The sequence below is a fragment of the Triplophysa dalaica genome, chromosome 6 (genome assembly GCF_015846415.1).
Source record: "Triplophysa dalaica isolate WHDGS20190420 chromosome 6, ASM1584641v1, whole genome shotgun sequence".
NCBI lineage: Eukaryota > Metazoa > Chordata > Actinopteri > Cypriniformes > Nemacheilidae > Triplophysa > Triplophysa dalaica.
In genome coordinates, this window is record NC_079547.1 from 13,389,751 (window position 1) to 13,411,421 (window position 21,671).

General features: G+C 43.0%; 15 non-coding genes across 15 annotated transcripts; 6 read left to right on the forward strand and 9 right to left on the reverse strand.

The window, feature by feature from the left end:
* Nucleotides 1–218: 218 nt before the first annotated feature.
* On the reverse strand, nucleotides 219–290 carry trnap-agg (transfer RNA proline (anticodon AGG)). Its single transcript has one exon. It is a non-coding gene; the product is annotated as a tRNA-Pro (tRNA).
* A 978-nt stretch (nucleotides 291–1,268) lies between these two features.
* trnaa-ugc (transfer RNA alanine (anticodon UGC)) lies at nucleotides 1,269–1,340 on the forward strand. Its single transcript has one exon. It is a non-coding gene; the product is annotated as a tRNA-Ala (tRNA).
* A 1,578-nt stretch (nucleotides 1,341–2,918) lies between these two features.
* Nucleotides 2,919–2,990, forward strand: trnaa-ugc (transfer RNA alanine (anticodon UGC)). Its single transcript has one exon. It is a non-coding gene; the product is annotated as a tRNA-Ala (tRNA).
* A 1,759-nt stretch (nucleotides 2,991–4,749) lies between these two features.
* On the reverse strand, nucleotides 4,750–4,821 carry trnap-cgg (transfer RNA proline (anticodon CGG)). Its single transcript has one exon. It is a non-coding gene; the product is annotated as a tRNA-Pro (tRNA).
* Nucleotides 4,822–5,404: 583 nt separating this feature from the next.
* On the forward strand, nucleotides 5,405–5,476 carry trnaa-ugc (transfer RNA alanine (anticodon UGC)). Its single transcript has one exon. It is a non-coding gene; the product is annotated as a tRNA-Ala (tRNA).
* Nucleotides 5,477–7,232: 1,756 nt separating this feature from the next.
* trnap-cgg (transfer RNA proline (anticodon CGG)) lies at nucleotides 7,233–7,304 on the reverse strand. Its single transcript has one exon. It is a non-coding gene; the product is annotated as a tRNA-Pro (tRNA).
* Nucleotides 7,305–7,887: 583 nt separating this feature from the next.
* On the forward strand, nucleotides 7,888–7,959 carry trnaa-ugc (transfer RNA alanine (anticodon UGC)). The gene has a single exon. It is a non-coding gene; the product is annotated as a tRNA-Ala (tRNA).
* Nucleotides 7,960–9,716: 1,757 nt separating this feature from the next.
* trnap-cgg (transfer RNA proline (anticodon CGG)) lies at nucleotides 9,717–9,788 on the reverse strand. Its single transcript has one exon. It is a non-coding gene; the product is annotated as a tRNA-Pro (tRNA).
* Nucleotides 9,789–12,237: 2,449 nt separating this feature from the next.
* Nucleotides 12,238–12,309, reverse strand: trnap-cgg (transfer RNA proline (anticodon CGG)). The gene has a single exon. It is a non-coding gene; the product is annotated as a tRNA-Pro (tRNA).
* A 1,148-nt stretch (nucleotides 12,310–13,457) lies between these two features.
* trnap-cgg (transfer RNA proline (anticodon CGG)) lies at nucleotides 13,458–13,529 on the reverse strand. The gene has a single exon. It is a non-coding gene; the product is annotated as a tRNA-Pro (tRNA).
* A 583-nt stretch (nucleotides 13,530–14,112) lies between these two features.
* trnaa-ugc (transfer RNA alanine (anticodon UGC)) lies at nucleotides 14,113–14,184 on the forward strand. Its single transcript has one exon. It is a non-coding gene; the product is annotated as a tRNA-Ala (tRNA).
* A 1,757-nt stretch (nucleotides 14,185–15,941) lies between these two features.
* trnap-cgg (transfer RNA proline (anticodon CGG)) lies at nucleotides 15,942–16,013 on the reverse strand. Its single transcript has one exon. It is a non-coding gene; the product is annotated as a tRNA-Pro (tRNA).
* Nucleotides 16,014–17,202: 1,189 nt separating this feature from the next.
* trnap-cgg (transfer RNA proline (anticodon CGG)) lies at nucleotides 17,203–17,274 on the reverse strand. Its single transcript has one exon. It is a non-coding gene; the product is annotated as a tRNA-Pro (tRNA).
* A 583-nt stretch (nucleotides 17,275–17,857) lies between these two features.
* trnaa-ugc (transfer RNA alanine (anticodon UGC)) lies at nucleotides 17,858–17,929 on the forward strand. The gene has a single exon. It is a non-coding gene; the product is annotated as a tRNA-Ala (tRNA).
* A 1,757-nt stretch (nucleotides 17,930–19,686) lies between these two features.
* On the reverse strand, nucleotides 19,687–19,758 carry trnap-cgg (transfer RNA proline (anticodon CGG)). The gene has a single exon. It is a non-coding gene; the product is annotated as a tRNA-Pro (tRNA).
* Nucleotides 19,759–21,671: the final 1,913 nt, after the last annotated feature.

The window sequence follows — 21,671 nt, forward strand, 5'->3', positions numbered from 1 at the left end:
TGGTTTCGCAACGCAAAGCTAAAGCCAAGTTTCAGACTCAAATTGATTAGTTAGGCTCTGTAACTGAACACATCTTGCATTGACATATAGAGCAATGTATCCCCTGACCTTGGGTCTTGCAAAACACTCGACCGGTGTCAACCAGATACAACCAATCCTGACAGGAACCTCCTGGAGGATTAAACACTGGCAACCACGAACTATTACTCAATTAAGCAGGGCTCGTCCGGGATTTGAACCCGGGACCTCTCGCACCCTAAGCGAGAATCATACCCCTAGACCAACGAGCCACATCATCAATTAATACGTGCAGTTTTAAGCACACTTCAAAGAGAGCTGGGCTGACCTGATCGCTTGAGAACACCTATTTCTTTGTACCCAAAGAAGCTCCCGTGTGGATTGCACGGTGAAAGAATTAGAGAATTAAGAAGCAATGCTCCGACACAAGAAGTTACGGGCCCTCATTGTGTAATAAGTCTACAGTGGGGATAAGAAACGTGTTAAATACACTTGGTCGAAGCCAATTTAATGGGGATGTCGCCCAGTTGCATAGCCCATGCTTGCATGTATGAGGTTCTGGCTTCATTACTCGTTTCGAACATGTTGCTTGTTTAAAAATACAAGCAGCTGCTTGGTCGATGTTCGAAATTAAACATTGTTCAATATATCCATATGATGCATTTCACAGACAAAGCATAATTTCAAGTGGCAGGCTAAATGACACAGATTCCTCCATAATTGTATACAAACGCACAGCGTGGCAGTACGAGGATGTAGCTCAGTGGTAGAGCGCATGCTTTGCATGTACGAGGTCCTGGGTGCAATCCCCAGCATTTCCAAGTTGTTTCTCGTCTGACGTTGCATTGCTGAACTTAAGAGTCTTGCGGTTAACATGGATTGTCTAGGCTCTCTAACCGAAAACAGCTTTACCGGACATAACGCACAATGCTTCCCTAAACGTATCTTCAAACGTGAGTATAAAAAGCCATTGTCTTCATCTTTGCATGTATGAGCCTCTCGGTTCCATCCCACGATCTTCAAGACGCTGCTCATTAAAAAAATCAAGCAGGTCCAGTGTTGATCTTTGAACTGAGCATCGTTCAATATTCCCATCTCACACATTCCACAGACAAAGCATGAGCCCAGTTGTAGACTAATTTTCAACGATTTGAACGTGTACACTAAAAATCGCTTGCTCTGACCTATTAAGCCACATCTGCCCAATCGCCGGGTTTTCCGTGACTCTATAAAACGCACTCACTGATATTGGGGATGTAGCTCAGTGGTAGAGCGCATGCTTTGCATGTATGAGGTCCTGGGTTCAAGCCCCATCATCTCCAGTTGCCGTCTTGTCATTAGCAAAGTTGATCAGCTTCGTATTGGGCTTTGGCCTAGAAGAAATCGCATCAAGCACTCAACCGGTGGCAGTCTGCTTATGACGGTGTTTTCGTTTAGATTTCGCGGAGCATCCAAATAGAGCACAGGCCTTTGTGGGATGTGGAGGTCCTTTGCTCCATTCCCAGCATCTACAAACGTTTCATTTTTGTAAGCGAAGTTGAGCAGCTGCCTTGGCGAGTCTCGAACTAAGTGTCTTACAGCATTTCCCTTTTGGCTTGGTTTCACAGACAAGGTTTAAACCTACTTCCTGAATAAAGTGCACTGGTTTATTGCACCTTCTTGATTCAAAACAGCTACACAAATCTAGCAACCGTGGCCCAATATGTGTGTTTTCCATGACAAACACGCTTGTGCCATCTCAAACGTGTGGAGATGTAGCTTAGTGGTAGAGCGCATGCTTCGCATGTGTGAGGGCTTGGGATCAATCATCAGCATCTCCACGTTGTTTCCTGTATGGAGGTTAAGCAGCTGCATTGCTGATCCTTAGCGTCTGACAATACTTCCCTGGAGCCCAGATTCACAAGGTAAGGCTTGCGACTGAATGTATTGTTTGGGCCCTCTAATCGAAAATAGCTTTTCTCTGTCACACGAGCAGTGCTTCCCTAAGCCTTTGATCGTCCGGGGTTAAATCCCAGGATCTCCAAGACGTTACTTATATTTTTTTAAAACACGCAGATCCATTGTTGATTATCGAACTGATTTTCGTTCAATATTCGCCTTTCACTCATTTCACAGACAAAGCTTAAGCCTAGTTTTCGACTGAAATACATCGAGTGGGCCATCTCAAGTTAAAAAAAGCTTGCCCCAATGAATCTGACAACATCCCCCTGAAACTTTTGTTTTTCAATTATTTCTGAAAATAGACTTTTACACAGAGGCACTTTCATGTTGGATTAGAAAGAGCGATGCACAAACGATTGCGATCAAATTTTAAGCACAAAGTTCCCTTGAATGTCTTTGTATGCTTCAGTTTTAGGATTTGTACTCTCAGTAATGACTAAAGTGTTTAAATACGTTCGTTAGCAGGGGGTATTCAGAGACTTTTGTACACATAACGAATTATACAGTACTGCCCTATGGGGTGGTTTCACAACGCAAGGCTAAAGCCAAGTATCAGACTCAAATAAATTAGTTGGGCTCTCTAACTGAACCCAGCTTGCATTGACATATCGAGCAATGTATCCGTAGACCTTTGGTCTACCATGACTATAAAAAATCCCGTCAAACCCAGCTACACGGAGATGAATCTCAGTGGGAGTTTTGCATGTATGAGTCTCTGTTTTTTTTCCATCATCTCCGAGTGCTTTCTTGTTGTAAGCAAAGTCTTCCAGCTTCGTTAAACACACTTACAACAAGTAAGTCGTATGGATGCAGGCAGCAGAGCTCGTATGGGATTTAATCCCGAGAAAGCGAGATTAAAACTCGTGTTAACTAAAAAACGCTTGCTCTGACCTATCTAGCCACATCTGCTCAATCCCCAGGTTTTCCATTTGTTTATCAAACACAGTCACTGGCAGTTTGGGGATGTAGCTCAGTGGTAGAGCGCATGCTTTGCATGTATGAGGTCCTGGGTTCAATACCCAGCATCTCCAGTTGCTTTCTTGTCGTGAGCAAAGTTGAACAGCTTCGCATTGAGCTTTTGACCTAGAATAATTGTCAACATACATCGATCACGCAACCAGTGGTAGACTGCATGTGTCAGCCTACGGCGGTGTTTTCATTTAGGTTTCGCGAAGCAGCCAAATAGAGCACAGGTCTTTGTGGGATTTTTGAGGTCCTTTGCTCCATGCCCAGCATCTACAAACGTTTTATTTTTGTAAGCAAAGTTGAGCAGCTGCCTTGGCGAGTCTTGAACTAAGTGTCTTACAGTATTTCCCTTTTGGCTTGGTTTCACAGACAAGGATTAAACCTACTTCCTGACTAAAGTGCATTGGTTGATTGATCTGTCTTGATTCAAAACAGCTTGCTCCGACCAATCTAGCAACCGTGGCCCAATATGTGTGTTTTCCATGACAAACACGCTTGTGCCATCTCAAACGTGTGGAGATGTAGCTTAGTGGTAGAGCGCATGCTTCGCATGTGTGAGGGCTTGGGATCAATCATCAGCATCTCCACATTGTTTCCTGTATGGAGGTTAAGCAGCTGCATTGCTGATCCTTAGCGTCTGACAATACTTCCCTGGAGCCCAGATTCACAAGGTAAGGCTTGCGACTGAATATATTGTTTGGGCCCTCTAATCGAAAATAGCTTTTCTCTGTCACACGAGCAGTGCTTCCCTAAGCCTTTGATCGTCCGGGGTTAAATCCCAGGATCTCCAAGACGTTACTTATATTTTTTTAAAACACGCAGATCCATTGTTGATTATCGAACTGATTTTCGTTCAATATTCGCCTTTCACTCATTTCACAGACAAAGCTTAAGCCTAGTTTTCGACTGAAATACATCGAGTGGGCCATCTCAATTTAAAAAAAAAGCTTGCCCCAATGAATCTGACAACATCCCCCTGAAACTTTTGTTTTTCAATTATTTCTGAAAATAGACTTTTACACAGAGGCACTTTCATGTTGGATTAGAAAAGAGCGATGCACAAACGATTGCGATCAAATTTTAAGCACAAAGTTCCCTTGAATGTCTTTGTATGCTTCAGTTTTAGGATTTGTACTCTCAGTAATGACTAAAGTGTTTAAATACGTTCGTTAGCAGGGGGTATTCAGAGACTTTTGTACACATAACGAATTATACAGTACTGCCCTATGGGGTGGTTTCACAACGCAAGGCTAAAGCCAAGTATCAGACTCAAATAAATTAGTTGGGCTCTCTAACTGAACCCAGCTTGCATTGACATATCGAGCAATGTATCGGTAGACCTTTGGTCTACCATGACTATAAAAAATCCCGTCAAACCCAGCTACACGGAGATGAACCTCAGTGGGAGTTTTGCATGTATGAGTCTCTGTTTTTTTTCCATCATCTCCGAGTGCTTTCTTGTTGTAAGCAAAGTCTACCAGCTTCGTTAAACACACTTACAACAAGTAAGTCGTATGGATGCAGGCAGCAGAGCTCGTTTGGGATTTAATCCCGGGACCCCTCGCATCCAAAGCAAGACTCATATCCCTAGACCAACGAGCCATGAAGTCAAACACCGGTCAAAGAGACTAGAAAAACAACTTGTTCTTAGTACCGGAAAAAGCTCCCATGTGGATTGCATAGTGCACGAAGTAGAGAAATGGGACACACTTTGTGGATTATTACAATGACTCTATGTGTTGTCTTGCAGATACAACCAATCTTTCAAGAAACCTCCTGGAGGATCATACACTGCCAATCAAGAACTATGATTCAATGACAGGAGGGCTCGTCCGGGATTTGAACCCGGGACCTCTCGCACCCGAAGCGAGAATCATACCCCTAGACCAACGAGCCACGTTAAGCAGACGGCAAAGACAGCTGGCTCGACGTGATCGCTTGAGAACACCTATTTCTTTGCACCGGAAGATGCTCCCATGTGGAACGTGTAGTGAACGAAGTAGAGAGACTACGAACGCGAAATTTATTCTAAACTATCAGAGTCATTGTGAAGCGCCTGCCGAAACGTTGACGGATGATAAAGAAGTATATTATCTTTGACAGCAATGAGCATCGTTCAATATTCGCCTTTCACACATTTCACAGACAAAGCTTAAGCCTAGTTTTCTCCTAAAATACATTGATCGGGCCGTCTCAATTGAAAAAAGCTTGCCCAGACGAATCTGGCAACATTTCCCTGAAACTTTTGTTTCTCATTTCTTTCTGAAACCAGACTTTTACACAGAGGTACTTTCGTGTTGGATTAGAATTCAATATTCCCCTTTCACAAATTTCAAAGACAAAGCATAAGCCCAGTTGCAGACTAAATTACACCGATTGGGCCGTGTTAACTAAAAAACGCTTGCTCTGACCTATCTAGCCACATCTGCTCAATCCTCAGGTTTTCCATTCGTTTATCAAACACAGTCACTGGCAGTTTGGGGATGTAGCTCAGTGGTAGAGCGCATGCTTTGCATGTATGAGGTCCTGGGTTCAATACCCAGCATCTCCAGTTGCTTTCTTGTCGTGAGCAAAGTTGAACAGCTTCGCATTGAGCTTTTGACCTAGAATGAATGTCAACATACATCGATCACCCAACCAGTGGTAGACTGCATGTGTCAGCCTACGGCGGTGTTTTCAATTAGGTTTCGCGAAGCAGCCAAATAGAGCACAGGTCTTTGTGGGATTTTTGAGGTCCTTTGCTCCATGCCCAGCATCTACAAACGTTTTATTTTTGTAAGCAAAGTTGAGCAGCTGCCTTGGCGACTCTTGAACTAAGTGTCTTACAGTATTTCCCTTTTGGCTTGGTTTCACAGACAAGGTTTAAACCTACTTCCTGACTAAAGTGCATTGGTTGATTGATCTGTCTTGATTCAAAACAGCTTGCTCCGACCAATCTAGCAACCGTGGCCCAATATGTGTGTTTTCCATGAAAAACACGCTTGTGCCATCTCAAACGTGTGGAGATGTAGCTTAGTGGTAGAGCGCATGCTTCGCATGTGTGAGGGCTTGGGATCAATCATCAGCATCTCCACGTTGTTTCCTGTATGGAGGTTAAGCAGCTGCATTGCTGATCCTTAGCGTCTGACAATACTTCCCTGGAGCCCAGATTCACAAGGTAAGGCTTGCGACTGAATGTATTGTTTGGGCCCTCTAATCGAAAATAGCTTTTCTCTGTCACACGAGCAGTGCTTCCCTAAGCCTTTGATCGTCCGGGGTTAAATCCCAGGATCTCCAACACGTTACCTATATTTTTTTAAAACACGCAGATCCATTGTTGATTATCGAACTGATTTTCGTTCAATATTCGCCTTTCACTCATTTCACAGACAAAGCTTAAGCCTAGTTTTCTCCTAAAATACATTGATTGGGCCGTCTCAATTGAAAAAAGCTTGCCCCGACGAATCTGGCAACATTTCCCTGAAACTTTTGTTTTTCATTTCTTTCTGAAACCAGACTTTTACACAGAGGTACTTTCGTGTTGGATTAGAAAAGAGCGATGCACAAACGATTGCGATCAAATTTTAAGCACAAAGTTCCCTTGAATGTCTTTGTATGCTTCAGTTTTAGGATTTGTACTCTCAGTAATGACTAAAGTGTTTAAATACGTTCGTTGGCAGGGGGTATTCAGAGACTTTTGTACACATAACGAATTATACAGTACTGCCCTATGGGGTGGTTTCACAATGCAAGGCTAAAGCCAAGTATCAGACTCAAATAAATTAGTTGGGCTCTCTAACTGAACCCAGCTTGCATTGACATATCGAGCAATGTATCCGTAGACCTTTGGTCTACCATGACTATAAAAAATCCCGTCAAACCCAGCTACACGGAGATGAATCTCAGTGGGAGTTTTGCATGTATGAGTCTCTGTTTTTTTTCCATCATCTCCGAGTGCTTTCTTGTTGTAAGCAAAGTCTTCCAGCTTCGTTAAACACACTTACAACAAGTAAGTCGTATGGATGCAGGCAGCAGAGCTCGTTTGGGATTTAATCCCGGGACCCCTCGCATCCAAAGCAAGACTCATATCCCTAGACCAACGAGCCACGAAGTCAAACACCGGTCAAAGAGACTAGAAAAACAACTTGTTCTTAGTACCGGAAAAAGCTCCCATGTGGATTGCATAGTGCACGAAGTAGAGAAATGGGACACACTTTGTGGATTATTACAATGACTCTATGTGTTGTCTTGCAGATACAACCAATCTTTCGAGAAACCTCCTGGAGGATCATACACTGCCAATCAAGAACTATGATTCAATGACAGGAGGGCTCGTCCGGGATTTGAACCCGGGACCTCTCGCACCCGAAGCGAGAATCATACCCCTAGACCAACGAGCCACGTTAAGCAGACGGCAAAGACAGCTGGCTCGACGTGATCGCTTGAGAAAACCTATTTCTTTGCACCGGAAGATGCTCCCATGTGGAACGTGTAGTGAACGAAGTAGAGAGACTACGAACGTGAAATTTATTCTGAACTATCAGAGTCGTTGTGAAGCGCCTGCCGAAACGTTGACGGATGATAAAGAAGTAAATTATCTTTGACAGCAATGAGCATCGTTCAATATTCGCCTTTCACACATTTCACAGACAAAGCTTAAGCCTAGTTTTCTCCTAAAATACATTGATTGGGCCGTCTCAATTGAAAAAAGCTTGCCCCGACGAATCTGGCAACATTTCCCTGAAACTTTTGTTTCTCATTTCTTTCTGAAACCAGACTTTTACACAGAGGTACTTTCGTGTTGGATTAGAATTCAATATTCCCCTTTCACAAATTTCAAAGACAAAGCATAAGCCCAGTTGCAGACTAAATTACACCGATTGGGCCGTGTTAACTAAAAAACACTTGCTCTGACCTATCTAGCCACATCTGCTCAATCCCCAGGTTTTATATTCGTTTATCAAACACAGTCACTGGCAGTTTGGGGATGTAGCTCAGTGGTAGAGCGCATGCTTTGCATGTATGAGGTCCTGGGTTCAATACCCAGCATCTCCAGTTGCTTTCTTGTCGTGAGCAAAGATGAACAGCTTCGCATTGAGCTTTTGACCTAGAATGAATGTCAACATACATCGATCACGCAACCAGTGGTAGACTGCATGTGTCAGCCTACGGCTGTGTTTTCATTTAGGTTTCGCGAAGCAGCCAAATAGAGCACAGGTCTTTGTGGGATTTTTGAGGTCCTTTGCTCCATGCCCAGCATCTACAAACGTTTTATTTTTGTAAGCAAAGTTGAGCAGCTGCCTTGGCGACTCTTGAACTAAGTGTCTTACAGTATTTCCCTTTTGGCTTGGTTTCACAGACAAGGTTTAAACCTACTTCCTGACTAAAGTGCATTGGTTGATTGATCTGTCTTGATTCAAAACAGCTTGCTCCGACCAATCTAGCAACCGTGGCCCAATATGTGTGTTTTCCATGACAAACACGCTTGTGCCATCTCAAACGTGTGGAGATGTAGCTTAGTGGTAGAGCGCATGCTTCGCATGTGTGAGGGCTTGGGATCAATCATCAGCATCTCCACGTTGTTTCCTGTATGGAGGTTAAGCAGCTGCATTGCTGATCCTTAGCGTCTGACAATACTTCCCTGGAGCCCAGATTCACAAGGTAAGGCTTGCGACTGAATGTATTGTTTGGGCCCTCTAATCGAAAATAGCTTTTCTCTGTCACACGAGCAGTGCTTCCCTAAGCCTTTGATCGTCCGGGGTTAAATCACAGGATCTCCAACACGTTACCTATATTTTTTTAAAACACGCAGATCCATTGTTGATTATCGAACTGATTTTCGTTCAATATTCGCCTTTCACTCATTTCACAGACAAAGCTTAAGCCTAGTTTTCGACTGAAATACATCGAGTGGGCCATCTCAATTTAAAAAAAGCTTGCCCCGATGAATCTGACAACATCCCCCTGAAACTTTTGTTTTTCAATTATTTCTGAAAATAGACTTTTACACAGAGGCACTTTCATGTTGGATTAGAAAAGAGCGATGCACAAACGATTGCGATCAAATTTTAAGCACAAAGTTCCCTTGAATGTCTTTGTATGCTTCAGTTTTAGGATTTGTACTCTCAGTAATGACTAAAGTGTTTAAATACGTTCGTTAGCAGGGGGTATTCAGAGACTTTTGTACACATAACGAATTATACAGTACTGCCCTATGGGGTGGTTTCACAACGCAAGGCTAAAGCCAAGTATCAGACTCAAATAAATTAGTTGGGCTCTCTAACTGAACCCAGCTTGCATTGACATATCGAGCAATGTATCCGTAGACCTTTGGTCTACCATGACTATAAAAAAACTCGTCAAACCCAGCTACACGGAGATGAATCTCAGTGGGAGTTTTGCATGTATGAGTCTCTGTTTTTTTTCCATCATCTCCGAGTGCTTTCTTGTTGTAAGCAAAGTCTTCCAGCTTCGTTAAACACACTTACAACAAGTAAGTCGTATGGATGCAGGCAGCAGAGCTCGTTTGGGATTTAATCCCGGGACCCCTCGCATCCAAAGCAAGACTCATATCCCTAGACCAACGAGCCACGAAGTCAAACACCGGTCAAAGAGATTAGAAAAACAACTTGTTCTTAGTACCGGAAAAAGCTCCCATGTGGATTGCATAGTGCACGAAGTAGAGAAATGGGACACACTTTGTGGATTATTACAATGACTCTATGTGTTGTCTTGCAGATACAACCAATCTTTTGAGAAACCTCCTGGAGGATCATACACTGCCAATCAAGAACTATGATTCAATGACAGGAGGGCTCGTCCGGGATTTGAACCCGGGACCTCTCGCACCCGAAGCGAGAATCATACCCCTAGACCAACGAGCCACATTAAGCAGACGACAAAAAAAGCTGGCTCGACGTGATCGCTTGAGAACACCTATTTCTTTGCACCGGAAGATGCTCCCATGTGGAACGTGTAGTGAACGAAGTAGAGAGACTACGAACGTGAAATTTATTCTGAACTATCAGAGTCGTTGTGAAGCGCCTGCCGAAACGTTGACGGATGATAAAGAAGTATATTATCTTTGACAGCAATGAGCATCGTTCAATATTCGCCTTTCACACATTTCACAGACAAAGCTTAAGCCTAGTTTTGTCCTAAAATACATTGATTGGGCCGTCTCAATTGAAAAAAGCTTGCCCCGACGAATCTGGCAACATTTCCCTGAAACTTTTGTTTTTCATTTCTTTCTGAAACCAGACTTTTTCACAGAGGTACTTTCGTGTTGGATTAGAAAAGAGCGATGCACAAACGATTGCGATCAAATTTTAAGCACAAAGTTCCCTTGAATGTCTTTGTATGCTTCAGTTTTAGGATTTGTACTCTCAGTAATGACTAAAGTGTTTAAATACGTTCGTTAGCAGGGGGTATTCAGAGACTTTTGTACACATAACGAATTATACAGTACTGCCCTATGGGGTGGTTTCACAACGCAAGGCTAAAGCCAAGTATCAGACTCAAATAAATTAGTTGGGCTCTCTAACTGAACCCAGCTTGCATTGACATATCGAGCAATGTGTCCGTAGACCTTTGGTCTACCATGACTATAAAAAATCCCGTCAAACCCAGCTACACGGAGATGAATCTCAGTGGGAGTTTTGCATGTATGAGTCTCTGTTTTTTTTCCATCATCTCCGAGTGCTTTCTTGTTGTAAGCAAAGTCTTCCAGCTTCGTTAAACACACTTACAACAAGTAAGTTGTATGGATGCAGGCTGCAGAGCTCGTTTTGGATTTAATCCCGGGACCTTTCGCATCCAAAGCTAGACTTCAACTCCCTAGACCAACGAGCCACGAAGTCAAACACCGGTCAAAGAGATTAGAAAAACAACTTGTTCTTAGTACCGGAAAAAGCTCCCATGTGGATTGCATAGTGCACGAAGTAGAGAAATGGGACACACTTTGTGGATTATTACAATGACTCTATGTGTTGTTTTGCAGATACAACCAATCTTTCGAGAAACCTCCTGGAGGATCATACACTGCCAATCAAGAACTATGATTCAATGACAGGAGGGTTCGTCCAGGATTTGAACCCGAGACCTCTCGCACCCGAAGCAAGAATCATACCCCTAGACCAACGAGCCACGTTAAGAAAACGGCAAAGACAGCTGGCTGGGCGTGATCGCTTGAGAACACCTATTTCTTTGCACCGGAAGACGCTCCCATGTGGAACGTGTAGTGAACGAAGTAGAGAGACTACGAACGTGAAATTTATTCTGAACTATCAGAGTCGTTGTGAAGCGCCTGCCGAAACGTTGACGGATGATAAAGAAGTATATTAGCTTTGACAGCAATGAGCATCGTTCAATATTCGCCTTTCACACATTTCACAGACAAAGCTTAAGCCTAGTTTTCTCCTAAAATACATTGATTGGGCCGTCTCAATTGAAAAAAGCTTGCCCCGACGAATCTGGCAACTTTTCCCTGAAACTTTTGTTTTTCATTTCTTTCTGAAACCAGACTTTTACACAGAGGTACTTTCGTGTTGGATTAGAAAAGAGCGATGCACAAACGATTGCGATCAAATTTTAAGCACAAAGTTCCCTTGAATGTCTTTGTATGCTTCAGTTTTAGGATTTGTACTCTCAGTAATGACTAAAGTGTTTAAATACGTTCGTTAGCAGGGGGTATTCAGAGACTTTTGTACACATAACGAATTATACAGTACTGCCCTATGGGGTGGTTTCACAACGCAAGGCTAAAGCCAAGTATCAGACTCAAATAAATTAGTTGGGCTCTCTAACTGAACCCAGCTTGCATTGACATATCGAGCAATGTATCCGTAGACCTTTGGTCTACCATGACTATAAAAAATCCCGTCAAACCCAGCTACACGGAGATGAATCTCAGTGGGAGTTTTGCATGTATGAGTCTCTGTTTTTTTTCCATCATCTCCGAGTGCTTTCTTGTTGTAAGCAAAGTCTTCCAGCTTCGTTAATCACACTTACAACAAGTAAGTCGTATGGATGCAGGCTGCAGAGCTCGTTTTGGATTTAATCCCGGGACCTTTCGCATCCAAAGCTAGACTCAACTCCCTAGACCAACGAGCCACGAAGTCAAACACCGGGCAAAGAGGTTAGAAAAACAACTTGTTCTTAGTACCGGAAAAAGCTCCCATGTGGATTGCATAGTGCACGAAGTAGAGAAATGGGACACACTTTGTGGATTATTACAATGACTCTATGTGTTGTCTTGCAGATACAACCAATCTTTCGAGAAACCTCCTGGAGGATCATACACTGCCAATCAAGAACTATGATTCAATGACAGGAGGGCTCGTCCGGGATTTGAACCCGGGACCTCTCGCACCCGAAGCGAGAATCATACCCCTAGACCAACGAGCCACATTAAGCAGACGACAAAAAAAGCTGGCTCGACGTGATCGCTTGAGAACACCTATTTCTTTGCACCGGAAGATGCTCCCATGTGGAACGTGTAGTGAACGAAGTAGAGAGACTACGAACGTGAAATTTATTCTGAACTATCAGAGTCGTTGTGAAGCGCCTGCCGAAACGTTGACGGATGATAAAGAAGTATATTATCTTTGACAGCAATGAGCATCGTTCAATATTCGCCTTTCACACATTTCACAGACAAAGCTTAAGCCTAGTTTTGTCCTAAAATACATTGATTGGGCCGTCTCAATTGAAAAAAGCTTGCCCCGACGAATCTGGCAACATTTCCCTGAAACTTTTGTTTTTCATTTCTTTCTGAAACCAGACTTTTTCACAGAGGTACTTTCGTGTTGGATTAGAAAAGAGCGATGCACAAACGATTGTGATCAAATTTTAAGCACAAAGTTCCCTTGAATGTCTTTGTATGCTTCAGTTTTAGGATTTGTACTCTCAGTAATGACAAAAGTGTTTAAATACGTTCGTTAGCAGGGGGTATTCAGAGACTTTTGTACACATAACGAATTATACAGTACTGCCCTATGGGGTGGTTTCACAACGCAAGGCTAAAGCCAAGTATCAGACTCAAATAAATTAGTTGGGCTCTCTAACTGAACCCAGCTTGCATTGACATATCGAGCAATGTATCCGTAGACCTTTGGTCTACCATGACTATAAAAAATCCCGTCAAACCCAGCTACACGGAGATGAATCTCAGTGGGAGTTTTGCATGTATGAGTCTCTGTTTTTTTTCCATCATCTCCGAGTGCTTTCTTGTTGTAAGCAAAGTCTTCCAGCTTCGTTAAACACACTTACAACAAGTAAGTCGTATGGATGCAGGCAGCAGAGCTCGTTTGGGATTTAATCCCGGGACCCCTCGCATCCAAAACACCGGTCAAAGATATAAGAAAAACAACTTGTTCTTAGTACCGGAAAAAGCTCCCATGTGGATTGCATAGTGCACGAAGTAGAGAAATGGTACACACTTTGTGGATTATTACAATGACTCTATGTGTTGTCTTGCAGATACAACCAATCTTTCGAGAAACCTCCTGGAGGATCATACACTGCCAATCAAGAACTATGATTCAATGACAGGAGGGCTCGTCCGGGATTTGAACCCGGGACCTCTCGCACCCGAAGCGAGAATCATACCCCTAGACCAACGAGCCACGTTAAGCAGACGGCAAAGACAGCTGGCTCGACGTGATCGCTTGAGAAAACCTATTTCTTTGCACCGGAAGATGCTCCCATGTGGAACGTGTAGTGAACGAAGTAGAGAGACTACGAACGTGAAATTTATTCTGAACTATCAGAGTCGTTGTGAAGCGCCTGCCGAAACGTTGACGGATGATAAAGAAGTAAATTATCTTTGACAGCAATGAGCATCGTTCAATATTCGCCTTTCACACATTTCACAGACAAAGCTTAAGCCTAGTTTTCTCCTAAAATACATTGATTGGGCCGTCTCAATTGAAAAAAGCTTGCCCCGACGAATCTGGCAACATTTCCCTGAAACTTTTGTTTCTCATTTCTTTCTGAAACCAGACTTTTACACAGAGGTACTTTCGTGTTGGATTAGAATTCAATATTCCCCTTTCACAAATTTCAAAGACAAAGCATAAGCCCAGTTGCAGACTAAATTACACCGATTGGGCCGTGTTAACTAAAAAACACTTGCTCTGACCTATCTAGCCACATCTGCTCAATCCCCAGGTTTTCCATTCGTTTATCAAACACAGTCACTGGCAGTTTGGGGATGTAGCTCAGTGGTTGAGCGCATGCTTTGCATGTATGAGGTCCTGGGTTCAATACCCAGCATCTCCAGTTGCTTTCTTGTCGTGAGCAAAGATGAACAGCTTCGCATTGAGCTTTTGACCTAGAATGAATGTCAACATACATCGATCACGCAACCAGTGGTAGACTGCATGTGTCAGCCTACGGCTGTGTTTTCATTTAGGTTTCGCGAAGCAGCCAAATAGAGCACAGGTCTTTGTGGGATTTTTGAGGTCCTTTGCTCCATGCCCAGCATCTACAAACGTTTTATTTTTGTAAGCAAAGTTGAGCAGCTGCCTTGGCGACTCTTGAACTAAGTGTCTTACAGTATTTCCCTTTTGGCTTGGTTTCACAGACAAGGTTTAAACCTACTTCCTGACTAAAGTGCATTGGTTGATTGATCTGTCTTGATTCAAAACAGCTTGCTCCGACCAATCTAGCAACCGTGGCCCAATATGTGTGTTTTCCATGACAAACACGCTTGTGCCATCTCAAACGTGTGGAGATGTAGCTTAGTGGTAGAGCGCATGCTTCGCATGTGTGAGGGCTTGGGATCAATCATCAGCATCTCCACGTTGTTTCCTGTATGGAGGTTAAGCAGCTGCATTGCTGATCCTTAGCGTCTGACAATACTTCCCTGGAGCCCAGATTCACAAGGTAAGGCTTGCGACTGAATGTATTGTTTGGGCCCTCTAATCGAAAATAGCTTTTCTCTGTCACACGAGCAGTGCTTCCCTAAGCCTTTGATCGTCCGGGGTTAAATCACAGGATCTCCAACACGTTACCTATATTTTTTTAAAACACGCAGATCCATTGTTGATTATCGAACTGATTTTCGTTCAATATTCGCCTTTCACTCATTTCACAGACAAAGCTTAAGCCTAGTTTTCGACTGAAATACATCGAGTGGGCCATCTCAATTTAAAAAAAGCTTGCCCCGATGAATCTGACAACATCCCCCTGAAACTTTTGTTTTTCAATTATTTCTGAAAATAGACTTTTACACAGAGGCACTTTCATGTTGGATTAGAAAAGAGCGATGCACAAACGATTGCGATCAAATTTTAAGCACAAAGTTCCCTTGAATGTCTTTGTATGCTTCAGTTTTAGGATTTGTACTCTCAGTAATGACTAAAGTGTTTAAATACGTTCGTTAGCAGGGGGTATTCAGAGACTTTTGTACACATAACGAATTATACAGTACTGCCCTATGGGGTGGTTTCACAACGCAAGGCTAAAGCCAAGTATCAGACTCAAATAAATTAGTTGGGCTCTCTAACTGAACCCAGCTTGCATTGACATATCGAGCAATGTATCCGTAGACCTTTGGTCTACCATGACTATAAAAAAACTCGTCAAACCCAGCTACACGGAGATGAATCTCAGTGGGAGTTTTGCATGTATGAGTCTCTGTTTTTTTTCCATCATCTCCGAGTGCTTTCTTGTTGTAAGCAAAGTCTTCCAGCTTCGTTAAACACACTTACAACAAGTAAGTCGTATGGATGCAGGCAGCAGAGCTCGTTTGGGATTTAATCCCGGGACCCCTCGCATCCAAAGCAAGACTCATATCCCTAGACCAACGAGCCACGAAGTCAAACACCGGTCAAAGAGATTAGAAAAACAACTTGTTCTTAGTACCGGAAAAAGCTCCCATGTGGATTGCATAGTGCACGAAGTAGAGAAATGGGACACACTTTGTGGATTATTACAATGACTCTATGTGTTGTCTTGCAGATACAACCAATCTTTCGAGAAACCTCCTGGAGGATCATACACTGCCAATCAAGAACTATGATTCAATGACAGGAGGGCTCGTCCGGGATTTGAACCCGGGACCTCTCGCACCCGAAGCGAGAATCATACCCCTAGACCAACGAGCCACATTAAGCAGACGACAAAAAAAGCTGGCTCGACGTGATCGCTTGAGAACACCTATTTCTTTGCACCGGAAGATGCTCCCATGTGGAACGTGTAGTGAACGAAGTAGAGAGACTACGAACGTGAAATTTATTCTGAACTATCAGAGTCGTTGTGAAGCGCCTGCCGAAACGTTGACGGATGATAAAGAAGTATATTATCTTTGACAGCAATGAGCATCGTTCAATATTCGCCTTTCACACATTTCACAGACAAAGCTTAAGCCTAGTTTTGTCCTAAAATACATTGATTGGGCCGTCTCAATTGAAAAAAGCTTGCCCCGACGAATCTGGCAACATTTCCCTGAAACTTTTGTTTTTCATTTCTTTCTGAAACCAGACTTTTTCACAGAGGTACTTTCGTGTTGGATTAGAAAAGAGCGATGCACAAACGATTGCGATCAAATTTTAAGCACAAAGTTCCCTTGAATGTCTTTGTATGCTTCAGTTTTAGGATTTGTACTCTCAGTAATGACTAAAGTGTTTAAATACGTTCGTTAGCAGGGGGTATTCAGAGACTTTTGTACACATAACGAATTATACAGTACTGCCCTATGGGGTGGTTTCACAACGCAAGGCTAAAGCCAAGTATCAGACTCAAATAAATTAGTTGGGCTCTCTAACTGAACCCAGCTTGCATTGACATATCGAGCAATGTGTCCGTAGACCTTTGGTCTACCATGACTATAAAAAATCCCGTCAAACCCAGCTACACGGAGATGAATCTCAGTGGGAGTTTTGCATGTATGAGTCTCTGTTTTTTTTCCATCATCTCCGAGTGCTTTCTTGTTGTAAGCAAAGTCTTCCAGCTTCGTTAAACACACTTACAACAAGTAAGTTGTATGGATGCAGGCTGCAGAGCTCGTTTTGGATTTAATCCCGGGACCTTTCGCATCCAAAGCTAGACTTCAACTCCCTAGACCAACGAGCCACGAAGTCAAACACCGGTCAAAGAGATTAGAAAAACAACTTGTTCTTAGTACCGGAAAAAGCTCCCATGTGGATTGCATAGTGCACGAAGTAGAGAAATGGGACACACTTTGTGGATTATTACAATGACTCTATGTGTTGTTTTGCAGATACAACCAATCTTTCGAGAAACCTCCTGGAGGATCATACACTGCCAATCAAGAACTATGATTCAATGACAGGAGGGCTCGTCCGGGATTTGAACCCGGGACCTCTCGCACCCGAAGCGAGAATCATACCCCTAGACCAACGAGCCACGTTAAGCAGACGGCAAAGACAGCTGGCTCGACGTGATCGCTTGAGAAAACCTATTTCTTTGCACCGGAAGATGCTCCCATGTGGAACGTGTAGTGAACGAAGTAGAGAGACTACGAACGTGAAATTTATTCTGAACTATCAGAGTCGTTGTGAAGCGCCTGCCGAAACGTTGACGGATGATAAAGAAGTAAATTATCTTTGACAGCAATGAGCATCGTTCAATATTCGCCTTTCACACATTTCACAGACAAAGCTTAAGCCTAGTTTTCTCCTAAAATACATTGATTGGGCCGTCTCAATTGAAAAAAGCTTGCCCCGACGAATCTGGCAACATTTCCCTGAAACTTTTGTTTCTCATTTCTTTCTGAAACCAGACTTTTACACAGAGGTACTTTCGTGTTGGATTAGAATTCAATATTCCCCTTTCACAAATTTCAAAGACAAAGCATAAGCCCAGTTGCAGACTAAATTACACCGATTGGGCCGTGTTAACTAAAAAACACTTGCTCTGACCTATCTAGCCACATCTGCTCAATCCCCAGGTTTTCCATTCGTTTATCAAACACAGTCACTGGCAGTTTGGGGATGTAGCTCAGTGGTTGAGCGCATGCTTTGCATGTATGAGGTCCTGGGTTCAATACCCAGCATCTCCAGTTGCTTTCTTGTCGTGAGCAAAGATGAACAGCTTCGCATTGAGCTTTTGACCTAGAATGAATGTCAACATACATCGATCACGCAACCAGTGGTAGACTGCATGTGTCAGCCTACGGCTGTGTTTTCATTTAGGTTTCGCGAAGCAGCCAAATAGAGCACAGGTCTTTGTGGGATTTTTGAGGTCCTTTGCTCCATGCCCAGCATCTACAAACGTTTTATTTTTGTAAGCAAAGTTGAGCAGCTGCCTTGGCGACTCTTGAACTAAGTGTCTTACAGTATTTCCCTTTTGGCTTGGTTTCACAGACAAGGTTTAAACCTACTTCCTGACTAAAGTGCATTGGTTGATTGATCTGTCTTGATTCAAAACAGCTTGCTCCGACCAATCTAGCAACCGTGGCCCAATATGTGTGTTTTCCATGACAAACACGCTTGTGCCATCTCAAACGTGTGGAGATGTAGCTTAGTGGTAGAGCGCATGCTTCGCATGTGTGAGGGCTTGGGATCAATCATCAGCATCTCCACGTTGTTTCCTGTATGGAGGTTAAGCAGCTGCATTGCTGATCCTTAGCGTCTGACAATACTTCCCTGGAGCCCAGATTCACAAGGTAAGGCTTGCGACTGAATGTATTGTTTGGGCCCTCTAATCGAAAATAGCTTTTCTCTGTCACACGAGCAGTGCTTCCCTAAGCCTTTGATCGTCCGGGGTTAAATCACAGGATCTCCAACACGTTACCTATATTTTTTTAAAACACGCAGATCCATTGTTGATTATCGAACTGATTTTCGTTCAATATTCGCCTTTCACTCATTTCACAGACAAAGCTTAAGCCTAGTTTTCGACTGAAATACATCGAGTGGGCCATCTCAATTTAAAAAAAGCTTGCCCCGATGAATCTGACAACATCCCCCTGAAACTTTTGTTTTTCAATTATTTCTGAAAATAGACTTTTACACAGAGGCACTTTCATGTTGGATTAGAAAAGAGCGATGCACAAACGATTGCGATCAAATTTTAAGCACAAAGTTCCCTTGAATGTCTTTGTATGCTTCAGTTTTAGGATTTGTACTCTCAGTAATGACTAAAGTGTTTAAATACGTTCGTTAGCAGGGGGTATTCAGAGACTTTTGTACACATAACGAATTATACAGTACTGCCCTATGGGGTGGTTTCACAACGCAAGGCTAAAGCCAAGTATCAGACTCAAATAAATTAGTTGGGCTCTCTAACTGAACCCAGCTTGCATTGACATATCGAGCAATGTATCCGTAGACCTTTGGTCTACCATGACTATAAAAAAACTCGTCAAACCCAGCTACACGGAGATGAATCTCAGTGGGAGTTTTGCATGTATGAGTCTCTGTTTTTTTTCCATCATCTCCGAGTGCTTTCTTGTTGTAAGCAAAGTCTTCCAGCTTCGTTAAACACACTTACAACAAGTAAGTCGTATGGATGCAGGCAGCAGAGCTCGTTTGGGATTTAATCCCGGGACCCCTCGCATCCAAAGCAAGACTCATATCCCTAGACCAACGAGCCACGAAGTCAAACACCGGTCAAAGAGATTAGAAAAACAACTTGTTCTTAGTACCGGAAAAAGCTCCCATGTGGATTGCATAGTGCACGAAGTAGAGAAATGGGACACACTTTGTGGATTATTACAATGACTCTATGTGTTGTCTTGCAGATACAACCAATCTTTCGAGAAACCTCCTGGAGGATCATACACTGCCAATCAAGAACTATGATTCAATGACAGGAGGGCTCGTCCGGGATTTGAACCCGGGACCTCTCGCACCCGAAGCGAGAATCATACCCCTAGACCAACGAGCCACATTAAGCAGACGACAAAAAAGCTGGCTCGACGTGATCGCTTGAGAACACCTATTTCTTTGCACCGGAAGATGCTCCCATGTGGAACGTGTAGTGAACGAAGTAGAGAGACTACGAACGTGAAATTTATTCTGAACTATCAGAGTCGTTGTGAAGCGCCTGCCGAAACGTTGACGGATGATAAAGAAGTATATTATCTTTGACAGCAATGAGCATCGTTCAATATTCGCCTTTCACACATTTCACAGACAAAGCTTAAGCCTAGTTTTGTCCTAAAATACATTGATTGGGCCGTCTCAATTGAAAAAAGCTTGCCCCGACGAATCTGGCAACATTTCCCTGAAACTTTTGTTTTTCATTTCTTTCTGAAACCAGACTTTTTCACAGAGGTACTTTCGTGTTGGATTAGAAAAGAGCGATGCACAAACGATTGCGATCAAATTTTAAGCACAAAGTTCCCTTGAATGTCTTTGTATGCTTCAGTTTTAGGATTTGTACTCTCAGTAATGACTAAAGTGTTTAAATACGTTCGTTAGCAGGGGGTATTCAGAGACTTTTGTACACATAACGAATTATACAGTACTGCCCTATGGGGTGGTTTCACAACGCAAGGCTAAAGCCAAGTATCAGACTCAAATAAATTAGTTGGGCTCTCTAACTGAACCCAGCTTGCATTGACATATCGAGCAATGTGTCCGTAGACCTTTGGTCTACCATGACTATAAAAAATCCCGTCAAACCCAGCTACACGGAGATGAATCTCAGTGGGAGTTTTGCATGTATGAGTCTCTGTTTTTTTTCCATCATCTCCGAGTGCTTTCTTGTTGTAAGCAAAGTCTTCCAGCTTCGTTAAACACACTTACAACAAGTAAGTTGTATGGATGCAGGCTGCAGAGCTCGTTTTGGATTTAATCCCGGGACCTTTCGCATCCAAAGCTAGACTTCAACTCCCTAGACCAACGAGCCACGAAGTCAAACACCGGTCAAAGAGATTAGAAAAACAACTTGTTCTTAGTACCGGAAAAAGCTCCCATGTGGATTGCATAGTGCACGAAGTAGAGAAATGGGACACACTTTGTGGATTATTACAATGACTCTATGTGTTGTTTTGCAGATACAACCAATCTTTCGAGAAACCTCCTGGAGGATCATACACTGCCAATCAAGAACTATGATTCAATGACAGGAGGGTTCGTCCAGGATTTGAACCCGAGACCTCTCGCACCCGAAGCAAGAATCATACCCCTAGACCAACGAGCCACGTTAAGAAAACGGCAAAGACAGCTGGCTGGGCGTGATCGCTTGAGAACACCTATTTCTTTGCACCGGAAGACGCTCCCATGTGGAACGTGTAGTGAACGAAGTAGAGAGACTACGAACGTGAAATTTATTCTGAACTATCAGAGTCGTTGTGAAGCGCCTGCCGAAACGTTGACGGATGATAAAGAAGTATATTAGCTTTGACAGCAATGAGCATCGTTCAATATTCGCCTTTCACACATTTCACAGACAAAGCTTAAGCCTAGTTTTCTCCTAAAATACATTGATTGGGCCGTCTCAATTGAAAAAAGCTTGCCCCGACGAATCTGGCAACTTTTCCCTGAAACTTTTGTTTTTCATTTCTTTCTGAAACCAGACTTTTACACAGAGGTACTTTCGTGTTGGATTAGAAAAGAGCGATGCACAAACGATTGCGATCAAATTTTAAGCACAAAGTTCCCTTGAATGTCTTTGTATGCTTCAGTTTTAGGATTTGTACTCTCAGTAATGACAAAAGTGTTTAAATACGTTCGTTAGCAGGGGGTATTCAGAGACTTTTGTACACATAACGAATTATACAGTACTGCCCTATGGGGTGGTTTCACAACGCAAGGCTAAAGCCAAGTATCAGACTCAAATAAATTAGTTGGGCT